Source organism: Pteropus alecto, unplaced genomic scaffold (genome assembly GCF_000325575.1).
Source record: "Pteropus alecto unplaced genomic scaffold, ASM32557v1 scaffold57, whole genome shotgun sequence".
NCBI lineage: Eukaryota > Metazoa > Chordata > Mammalia > Chiroptera > Pteropodidae > Pteropus > Pteropus alecto.
Window position 1 is genome coordinate 887,026 of NW_006442508.1, and position 12,141 is coordinate 899,166.

The 12,141-nt window shown below is 38.2% G+C and overlaps 1 protein-coding gene across 1 annotated transcript in view; it reads right to left on the reverse strand.

The window, feature by feature from the left end:
- Positions 1-11,791, reverse strand: part of RBM47 (RNA binding motif protein 47) — an 86,886-nt gene extending 75,095 nt beyond the window's left edge. The window contains 1 exon segment of the mRNA XM_025040213.1: positions 11,700-11,791. The gene's annotated coding sequence lies outside the window, so the exon portion shown is untranslated.
- Between the last annotated feature and the right edge of the window lie 350 nt (positions 11,792-12,141).

Here is a 12,141-nt window from a genome sequence, read left to right on the forward strand (position 1 = left end):
AACTGTTCATCACCCACTTCAGCCTAAACCCAGATCCTAAACAATCTCCCAATAGCCCTTCGTGTTTTCCCAAATTGCCCAAGAAAGAAGAGGCTGGAAAGGCATGGGAAACACATGACGAATCTACACTGTCCAGCACTGTCTTTCACTGGGACTTCATCTGCTAGACCAGCAGTTCTCAAAGTGAAGTCCTTGGACCCCCTGGGAGACCCTAAGACTTCTTTCAGAGGTCTGCAAAAGGCCATAACTATTATCATAATAATTCTAATATTTTTGCCTTTTTTACTACAGTGACGTTTGCACTAATGATGAAGAGGCAACAGTGAGTAAACTGCTGGCACCTCAGCACAAAATAAGGCAGTGGCACAAAACTGTACTAGGAATCAGTATTTTTCAACACTGGACATGCAAAGGTTTTTATTGTATTTTTTAAGAACCAGTTTTCCTTAAGAATGTACTTAAAGAAGCAGAAAATGTTAATTTTATTATATCTTGACTCTTGAATACATATCTTTTTAATATTCTGTGTGATGAAATGGGAAGTATGCATAAAGCAGTCCTGCTACATACCAAATGATGATGATAGACAGTCTCAAGGAAAATCATTTGTGGGATTATTTGAGTTACGTAGTGAACTATAGCTGCTTTGTCATAAAACACTTTTTTTGCTTAAAGGAACGAATGACAAACTATGGTGATTCAGACTTGAGTATTTGGCAGACATTTTCTAGAAAAATAAAGTATGCTCGTCACGTCAAAGAACAAAACTGATAGTATTTGTTATCAATAATAAAATTCAAACTTTCAAGCAAAAGTTAAAATTGTGGAGAACTTGTACTCACCATCATGAGCTTGATAGCTTGCCAATAATTTAAGGCTTTTCTAATGAGATTAGTTATGATATTAACAAATGTGATTTTTTAATATTGTATAAGGAAATATGTCAGTATTTGGAAGATCTTCGCAACTCAGTAAACCAATATTTTCCAAATGACCAATTTATGGTGTTATAGAATCATGCATGGGTCAAAGATCTATTCAAAGAACAAGATAAACCAGGGGGTTTTAATGTAACAGAGTATAAAAAGTTTATTGCTATGGTTTTAGATTCCACAATGAAAATAACCTTTAAGAAACTATCTTTTGTAGAATTTGGGTTTAGTATCAAAGAATGTTCACAATTAACTGAAAAGGCTACTAATAAATACTCCTCCCTTTTCCAACTATATATCTTTGTGAAGCTAAATTTTCTTTCTGTACGTTGATGATAATAACATATCTCAATAGATTGAAGGCAAAGCAAATACAAAAACGCAGCTGACTTCTATCAAGCCAGCCATTAAAGAGATTTGAGGGAAAAAAAAGATTTGCAAAAATATAAATGATGCACTCTTTTCGCCATTTACTTTGTTTGGAATTGGAAATATAGTTGTTGTTGTTTTTCCCATAAGAACGTTATGTTAATAGATTTTACTATTGTTATTTTTGAAGAAGTTAATAAATATTTTTAACTTCTTAGTTTGAATTTCTAATTTGATAAATACCAACAGATACTACCCTCATAAATAAGAGTACTTTGGGTTCCTTAATAACTTTTAAGAATATAAAGATAAGGATGACAGATTTAGCAAAGAAAAATGCAAGGAACCCAGTTAAATTTGAATTTCAGATAGATAACAAATAATATTTTAGTATAAGTATCCATACAATATTTGAGACATACTTATACTAAAAAATTACTTTTTGCTTATCTGAAGTTTACATCTAATTGACCATCCTTTATTTTATTTGCCCGATAAGATGTGCTGAGCCCAAACATTTGAGAAATACTGTACTAGACATACTCCTCATATTTGTGCTGAAACACTAATTACAACATTTATTTAGCACCCACTTTGTACCAGACTCAATGCTAAATTATTTACATGTATTACCTCTGCAATCATCTCCAAAATTCTATATGGCAAGTACTACAATTCCTATTTTACAAATGAGGAAACAGAAACCCAAAGAAGTCCAGTGAAGCTATTAATTGGTGGAAGACAAGATAGGAACGCACTTGCTCAGACACCAGAATCTTACACTTTGTAACTATTAGGCTCACACTGAACTCCGAATAATGGAGATTCCCAAAGATGATGGGTTTTTCTGCATACCTGGATCTCAAATTTTAGTAAATCAATTTCTATTGCTTATCTTCTCTCTGTGTGTCTCACAGCTGTGTGTTCTGCTATCAGAGCAATGGTGAAAACCAAGGCTATAAGTACAGTGTGCCTGGGAATTCCATCCAGAACTAGCCATCAGCTTTTTGACTGGGAGCTGACTTTCCTAATGGATGCTTCTCTACACATGACAACAGCATTGTTTTGCCCTGGAATTCTAGAATGGAGCACTGGTACACGGGCACTGCTCATCGCTATTAATTGGAAGCCACTGGGAGCTTGGTGCTGAGCTAGAATCACCCTTGAGAATAAGCTGGGAATTTCTCCAGAGGAATCTGTACCAAATGAAGCAAATGCATCCATTGTTTTAAGTGAGCCCTGTCTTTTGTATGATAATGACCTAGGCCACTGGATATAGTTAATGAGCTCAGGCTGGACAGTAAACAAACTAGGGAAAGTAAATTTTTTATGATCCAGCTTGGGGGCAAGGGTATGTACTCCACTGTGTCACATGATCTGCAGATACAAAAAAATAGACTCGATTGCAGATAACTTGGGGTCTTCCCCCAATTACCAATGGCTTTAATGTAATGTAGAAATTGACAGACATATAAATCAGAGAGAGATACTAGTCTTTCACATGGGAAAGATTTCTTTATCAAAGGGAAGATTAACCTTTCAAATCTTCGCTTTGTAAATTTGGATTTTTATTAGATGATGCACACTAGATTATACTTAGGGCAGTTATATACACAGAAGCCAAGGGTAATTTTAAAAAGGAATTTGCAAAAATCTTTGCAAACTTTGAAAAATAGCCTAATAGGAGAGAATGGAATAAGGGGAGGAGAAACAAGTATAAATCAGAAAAGAAAAGATGCCAAAACTGTAGTATTAGATAATTATAGAAGAGGGGCATTTTAGAAACCAAGACTTGGTGAAACATTAGAGAACAGGCCTAGGTAGAAAGGAGGTTTGGGGAAACCCAAGAGGCGGAACACCTGGCCATGGGTCATCTCCAAAGGAAAAGTAAAAGAGTTATTTTTTACTTTTAAAACTGTCAACTTTGCAGTTCACCTCAGGCCCACCTGGCAAGGCTCCTGGCCCAGCCCTGCCCTAATGGCTGAGCCTGCCCCTCCAGTTCAGGCCCTTAATGTGCCCACTCAATCTAGATCCCTCAAGGGCTGAAATGAATTGTCCTCAGGAGGAAAAAGAAAACGAAGACTAAACAGATGCAAGCCTGTGCTCCCTCCTGACAATCAATTTAGGAGGCCAAGGATTGTCACGGCTTTCCCCTTCAAGGGGCCTTCAGAATTTATTCTTGTGAATATTGAACGTTAAGGAGGACACCGCCAGAAACTGACTCATCAAATTTCCAAAGTCAAGACCAGAACACACAGACTCGGGATCCAAGGACTCACTTTCTATCTTTAGAACAGAGTCAAGTGCCCTGCCTGTTTCAGATGTGAAAGTAATGGAGCCAAGTGGTCCGGCTTATTCCCCATCAGGCTGTTGCCCTTCCTGTCTTCTGGCTTCTCTAAAACACAGTTGCATGGAGTTTTATTTCATTATGTTTGAACCACAAGCCCTGGTGACATTTCAGAAAGTGTTTGCCCTTGAAAAGTGGTTGGATCTGTACATGAAGGTCACTAGTCATTAGTATGGAGCCAGATAGTAAATATTTTAGACTTTGCGGGCCATACAGTTTCTGTTACATATTGTTTTTTTTCTTTTCTTTCTTTTTACTATCCCTAAAAAATGTAAAAACCATTCTCAGCTACATACAAAACATACAAAAACAGACAGCGGAGCAGGCCATAGTTTGCTATCTCTCATTTAGAGCAATGGCAAGAGGTGGGCCACATCAGCTGGTGACTTCTGCATACAGTTTGGTTGACTATAGTATCATAACGTTAGGTAGATGTTACATCACCTTCTCACTGACAAAAACTACCTAATTTGCCATCACACTTGCCCAACTCTGACATTCTCTACTTGTGGAGTCATCTCATCTTTGCTATGACCCTCTTTGAAGAAGAATTTAGCTGTAGATCTGACAGAGAATTAAACCCTCAAATGACAGTCATATCTTTGGGAAATTAGATGAACGATATTTAAAATAAGCTAGAATATTTTTTAACCTGTTAATTTTTATTGTGAGTGTATGTTTGTGTGTGTGTGTGTGTGTGTGTGTGTGTGTAAATTTTTGTTTAAAAGTAAACACTCCATATGTATCACAAAATTCCAAGTCTAGAAGAATCCTCTAATATAACCTAGTTTAGAACTGTTTACACTTGAGGAAATTATGACCTACTTCAGTTAAATGATATATTCCAAGTCACATACTAATTGGCAGAAGAGCCGGAGCCAGAAACTTGGTTTCTTGATTTCCGCATTAGTTCTCTTTCTACTACTCTACTTTATAGCACACTGCCAAATTAGTACTAAACATTCAATTCAACATATACAAAGTATTTCCAACATGCCCAGCACTGGCTAAGTGCTCTAGGGATACAAAAGTGTAAGAGAATTCTTGCCCATAAAAAACTTTTGGTCTCACTGAGAAAACAGGGCGCCCACACAAAACAAATATATTCTATCTTACATTGCTATGTAACTATTTGGCTAAAACAGGGCTAATAAAAGTTTCTGTAATGATAGAATGGTTCTCTATCTTTGCTGTGCAGTATGGTGGCCAGTAGCCATATGTGGTTATTGAGCATTTGAAATGTGGGTAGTGCAACTAAGGAAGTGAAATTTCAATTGTATTTAATTTTAATTAGCCTAAGTTTAAATAGCCACATGTAGCGAGTGGCTACCATATTGGACATCACAGGTCTAACTAAAAGAATGGTTATAGGTCTGAATGGAAAATATGAAACACACATTGTCATTTCTTCCTCTTCTGCCTGTGGCAGAAACCACTACAAATCACAGAACTCTTCCCCTCTGAGCAAACACAGGCTCTCAGAAGTCTCCATGCAACATATTTTCAATCGCTTGAACCTGATACATAACATGAAACCTATTTGCCATCTCAGATACAGATAAAAGGTGACAAAAGTAAGCAAGAGGAGGAAGTACTTGCGCTGAACCTAGAACGATATCATTTGGGCAGGTAAAGAGGAAAGGACAGAGTGTGGGGCTCTCTATGTACAGAACAACAGGAGCAAAGGAACTGGATAGAGTTCTCCTGGTTCTGTGAGCAACAGGGAGGATGCTGGCAGGAAAGAAAGGAAGATTGTGTTGGGTGTGGTAGAGATAAGGGGACAGGCAGAAGGGTGGGGCTAGATTAAGGAGACCTTTGGATTCCAGGAGTTTGGACTTTTCTTAATAGCAAAAGGAGCCGGGAGGTATAAGGAGAATAAGGACAGGAGAAAAACATGTTTTAGGAAGGCAAATCTGCTAGGAGCCATAGAATGGGTTGCAGAATAGATACATTCCAAAACCAGTAAGAAGGCTAATCCACTAATGATTTTTGGTTTTCCTTTAGCAAAGTAATATTTGTTTATTAAACAATATGTACAAACCACAGAGAAGCAAATGTAAAATTAAAACTAGACCTCTACCATTCAAACTCAGCCTGTTGGCATTTTGATGTGATTTCTTCCAGGTCCCTCCATCACCACTCCTTCCCATAGCTATTGCAATAACTTAGGAATAAAGTCAGGACTAGGACTAGGAAGGTGGTAGTGTGAATAAACAGGAAAGCTACAAAAGACATTTTTTAGGTAGCAGAGAAAAGAGGAAAGACCATTACCGTCAAGGGGCCTTGGTGCTACGCCCGGCTGTTTCTGTGGGACTCCACTCTCTCAAGCCCCAGACTTGGTTTCCTCAGTTTAGAATCAAGATACTGGTCTCAGTCGAGCTCTTAACCTCATCCTATTGGTGTCTAATGGAGGGTCATTAGAGATTTTTGAGACATCCCCCCACCAGACCTACAGTGGAACTAAAATATGTATATATTTATGCCTGTGTGTATTTTAAGTGAACATCACATATAGATAGCAGGCTTTGTCATAAGACAAAAATGTTCCCTTGATCTTTAAGCTGCACCAACATCTAGCCTGTTGCACTCTATAAGACCTAAAGGTGTAACTCAATTAAACCATATAGTCTGAGCAGTGTTACAGGGAGGATGTGTAGTTGTGCTTCACGGAACATGTATAGGATGGTGTAAACAGGAGATCTACTCTCAGATAGGACTGCACCAAGCAGTGGCAATGATAAGGGTGAGCATCTTACAAGAAGCTAAAGGTTTTTAAGGCCCAATCTATCTTCTCAGACCATAAAAAACAAACAAAAACGAAAACAGCCGCTAGAGAACACAAATTATGCTCTCCCAAAAAAGCAATTCACAGCCGGTCACCAAGTTAATAAGCAAAAGTATAAACTAGCAGTCGTCCACACGGACATGCATGAGACTCAACTATGGGATTTTCAAAAAGTACCGATGGTTGGGCTCCTCAAACCGACTAAGTCAGAGTCGCAGTGAATGGGTCTGGTATTTGGTATACCAATACCAAATGCGTTGGTATTTTTTTTTAATTCTCAAAATGACTGAAACCTGAAGCACAAGCAGATGTTCTAGAGCACGAACAGTTCCAAGAGCAGAGTGGAATCAGATCTGACTGACAGCGCTCTTAGTCACCCTGGTTAAGAGCTGTAGCCAGTTCCTTAGTGAGGGAGAACTGGAGGCCAACATAGAACCCACCATGACACTTTTTAATTTTCACATTAAACTATACACAGTTTCTACTTCACAGTGCATGTTCAATACGTCTCTTTGTCATTTTCACTGAACCCGTGCATTAGAGAACTCCTGAGGACTCTGGCCAGTCAGTGAACTCTAGACAATGAACATGCCTTTTTCCGAGGATCCTTTGGCCCTACTGGTACTTGCTTAAATCCCACAAATCATCCTTATTTTCTTTGTGTTACCAATGCCTACTTACGCCTGCCCGCCAACTGGACAGGAACGTGCACTTTAGCTCATGTTGCTCCCAAGCTCACCCTTATCATTGACTCCATCTCTCTACCTATATTAGGCCATTCCCCACGAATAAAAAGAGGTCACTGTAAAAAAAAAAAAAAAAAAAACGACTGACCTAGGTATGTGTGCCAGCTTTGTCACGCACTGTGTGGCCTTGTGCAAGTTACGCATTTTCTTTTATACCTTATTTTCCCTATTTGCCTAACACCTTTATAAAATTATTGTAGGAATTAAATAAGGCCAATATAAGTGGAAAAGATAATGCAAGTAAGAGACTTCTTATGTGCCTGGCACATAGTAAGCCCTCAGTAAATGTTATTATTATTTATTTTCATCGTCGCCTCTAGGGTTCCATCTACTTCCAACATTTTATGATTCTAAGAATCACTTGGTGACTGACTGCACAAATGGAGATGAACAAAATCAGCAGGTACTAACATGCCTAGATTTAAATGCTTGAGTCCTCAATAACTTTCATTCCAGCCTGAATCTTCATAACCACTTCATTCATTCCTTAAGATGTCCCTTGTATTTTACTGGCCTTGGTCTTAGTTTCAAAAGGACCTCAGTTATTTTGCGGACACAGAATTTTTGTCATTCTTGATAAAAGCAATGTGGTTGTTCTGTTACTGTTACTTCTTGGCAACAAGAGTAGGATGCCAAAGGAACCACTAGCTCTAGAAAATCTGCTCATGTGAATGAAATAATTTTAAAAGGGGAAATCATCCAGTTTGGGATGAGCCACAAACTCCCTGAGAAAACCTGTTATTACCTATGAAAACCAGTTTTCCAGAACATATGTTCACTTGGGTCCAGAAAACAGACCTCAGGATCACCTTAGCCACAAGAATGCCTTTTTATGAAGTCACTGGTTGACTATACCCGCAACCGGCTAAGTATGAGCTGGGTCCAATTACTCTGACACCAGGTCTCTTTGGAAAGTTCTTCAGCATATATCACCAAGGGAATTATACATGGAATCATTATAAACTGCAAAGGACTTCAGGGTTACTTTTGCCTACGTTCTCAACATTACCAGGCCCCATATCTGAATTAGTACTTTTGTTGAACTGGATCAGAGATCAGAAAAAAGCAAGAAGTCCAAATAAGAGGGTGATGAGTTTACTTCCTGGTAAATCTGGATACAGATGAAAAAAGAGATCTATTAACTCCTGCATTTTCAAAAGTATCATTAAATATTTGAGTTATGATGTTGCTTGTTCTAATTTACTCCTGGTTTATTGTTAGTATTTCTTCTTAACTAAATGCTTAAGCTTTCATTCTTAAATTCTTCTGGGGCAAGCACCATGTCTGAATCATCTGTCTATACTTTATGTACCTGCCACAGTATTTTTCATATGGGGATTCTTAGTAGGTTTACTCATTTGAGTCAAATTAAATTATAGGCCTTTATTTTCCCCTCTGTGTAATAATGTTATGTAGTACCAAGTAAATAGTAAGAAGCAATATGTAATGTAAAAAAATCTCTTCTATTTTCAGGTGAAAAAGCAGAAAAGTCACCTTTAGAACCTACCTTTGGAGATTGCCTTCAGCATTCTGGTGTCGTTTTATGACAGGTCCCTATTAGTGCCTGACTAAATAAAAGAGAATCTGTTTCAACTCACTTGCTTGACCTTTTTGTGTATTTGTTTTTCAGTAAGTTTCCTTTATGTAGATCATAGGAGTTGTGCAACTGTAAGAAGCTCACTGTCAGTCCTATTTGAGTTACAGTCTGCCTTCCTGGTGAAAAAAAAATGATGAGAAGGTCATTTTCCGAATGATATATCCTCTGGTAAATTTTAGGAATTTCAGGGAAGTTTGTTTCTAAGAGATCTATGACTTCACTAAATGACTACAATTCAGACACATGAAGAGCCATTTTACTATAGAAAACAATGTTTTAAGCGGCCTATCTTTTCCTCCTTTTCAAAAGCAACTTGCCTTTTCAATGTACAGGTTAAACAATATCTACTTCTTAATTAACTCACTTGGAATGAAAATCTAGACTAGAATGAGTAGGAAAGGGTCAGCACTCAAAAGGTTTTACTGTTTTACTTAGAGTTTTCATCAGGAACTCCATGATTGTTTTCCCTTCACCCTTCCTAAGTATCTCTACCTTCTGACTTCTGATGCTCACATCTTGACAAAGGAGCACAGATGTCACGTGGCTTAAGAAAAATCAGGTAGGTAATGATCGAGGATTGGCCAAAGAAGTCACCAAAAGTTCAAATTTCCTTCTATCAATCATAGTGATTCTCTTTCCTTCTGTATGGGGAGAACGAATGAAATACACACACATACACACACACACACATATGTATATGTATATGTATGCGTGTGCGTGTGTGTGTGTGCGTGCGTGCGTGTATTAGGTCTGTTGAAAAAAGATCTATCTAGCTCTAGTCAGCCCTCACACTCAAGAGACCACTCAAAAAATGACCACATCAAATTAATTCATGATTAAGAAACCAGCAAGCTTGAGATGGCCAACTCAATGGAACTGGGGTTCCATTTGTATGTGCGTATGTACGTGTACATGTGTGAATTTCTGAATCCGTCAGTTTAGTTACTGGTCAAAGTGCCTGAGCTCAGCAGTACTCTTGATAGAAAATACCAACATACAACTAAGATTTGAAGCCTGAGAAACTCATAATGATCCAAAAGCAGAAGCAAGGTTAAGTAGCTGGCCTCTGTCTGTTCTATTTAAACCATCTACTTTTTAAATTCTGGCCTTTGGGTGGGGGCAATCATGCCAATGATCACCCTTCCCTGATGCCATCAAGAAAGTAGAGAAAAAGAACACATTTGCTAAAGAAAACAATCTCTCACTAGAAGCTAATTACCTCCCTGTGGGAGGTAGGTTAGAGAAATTAAGAACATAGATTTGGAGTGAATTCAAAGGATTGGCAGGAAAATAGGACTTGGGATCCAGCTTTGGGAAATAACACTATAGAGAAGAAAGCATTTACGTCAACTACAAAAACAAAAAATCTAATCATCTGTTTGAGATTGTCACTAAAATTCTTTCAGAAATTTGACTATGTTCTTATAACAGACATCTGTCCATCTGAAGCCACTCTTCCTCTACCCCCTTGCCCATTAAATGGTTCATACTTCCCCTTGGACCCGACACTCACCCTCACATGTTGAGACCCTCACAAATGCTGTTTCTCAGCTGGTACAGTCACTACCACCTGCCCCCAATCTCCCTTTGCCCAGTAAACCATTTCTTCTCCTTCAAATCTCAGTTTAAACACCACTTAAATTCCAAAAAGCCTTTCTTATTGGTTGCCCTTCCCACCAACAATTAGGTCAGGACCTCCAATTTTAAACTCCCTTAATTTCCTGTACTTCTTCAACTCACTCATTACTCTTTTATTGCATAATGTTTGCCTTGACTACTACACCAGCTTTCTGAGGTCAGAAATACAATCCTTTCTGTCTTCATCTCTTAATTACTCAGTACTTAGCACAGAGCCTGGCACATAGTAGATGCTCAGAAAATGTTTATTAACTATATCCCCACTGATTTCAGGATTAGTGTACTATCCCCTATGGGGTCCTTTAAAATGGAAGTTCTGCAAATATACAAGCCTATAAAAATCAGCCCCTTGTGGCTTGGAGAATCCTGCCCATTCTGCAGCATTAATTCTATAAAGATGTTATTTTCCCACATATATATATGAATGTAGACTTGAACTCATTCACAGATAAACGGGTGCTGACAAATCATTCTGAGGGCATAGCACAGAGTATTTCAGTTTCAAGTCCTATGATGTTGATTGCTGAAGGGGAACCTGACTTTGGATAAGAGTGCCTGATTCTGGAATCAGTCGCCCGGGAAGCTAGTCCATGATCTCACATGAACTGTTCTGAGTGCCAGCACCACTGCTTATCAGAACCCAGGGCTACTAATCTCAGAATCATCATATGAAATCACCTCCCAAAAAATTAGGTTTTCTTCCAGTATTAGAATCCGAAATTCTTTCTTTGGTAAGTACAGAGTTCTTACTGATTTGCTTTTTTAACAGAAAAATATTCATCCCTTGCCTTTAAAAAAACACCTGTACTTTGTGAAAAATAAGAGGTAGACAACACTTAATTTAATGTTAGTTTTTTGGGGATTATCACAGGAATGCTATATTTTTACCAACTCTAAGTCTTCATAAGATGCATTATAATTTCAGATATGTTTAAACTGTGTGTGTGGGGCGGGAGATGCATTTTAGAGTTGACGAAATGCAATAAACACTATAGAAAAAACTTGGCATTAAAAAGAGTTTAAGCAAAGTCATTCAAATGTAGCTCTGTCATTTTTTGTTGATTGTGGGAGTTCTCTGGGGACATTCATGCTTATAAATATACAGAGCACTGTGGCCTAGTAAATTAAGCAAACTCCCAGAGGCAAAACAATACATGTTGGTTAAAAAAAAAAAAAAAAGAAGGGATTAGCATTTGGATGACACTATGTAATGTTAACCTACTTTTCTCCACTCATGAATTATGTTTGCTTGAGCCATAGTGAAGATGGAGCCAGCTTGACTTACCAAACCTCCTCAGTGAGTCAAGGAATGACTGATCTCTGCTTCTGCTGGGTGACCTGATGCAAAGTGTCCTTCTAATGTCTCTGTTACACGAACTGTGAAATAGAAAAATTAACACTACTGAACCAGAGACTGCTAGTAAAGAGTATGACTGCTAAATGAAGGAGGAGGGGGTAAGAAGAAATATGGTGTTTTATTAATATCAAACACTTCCGTATGTGTGTGGACTACAAGGAAAGCTACATAACCAGACAGTATAGGAAATTTCCACTGGCCCACATACGTGGAAAAAATAGGTCACATACTTTTGCCAACTCTGCAAGGCTATTCAGGTTCATATGGGCTAAAGGACATTCAGGGAAGAAAACCTTACTCTAACAAGGAGAGAAGAGGGAAGTGCATAAAGAGGAGGTGTTAACAGGGAAGGGAAGCCCACGGGCCCACA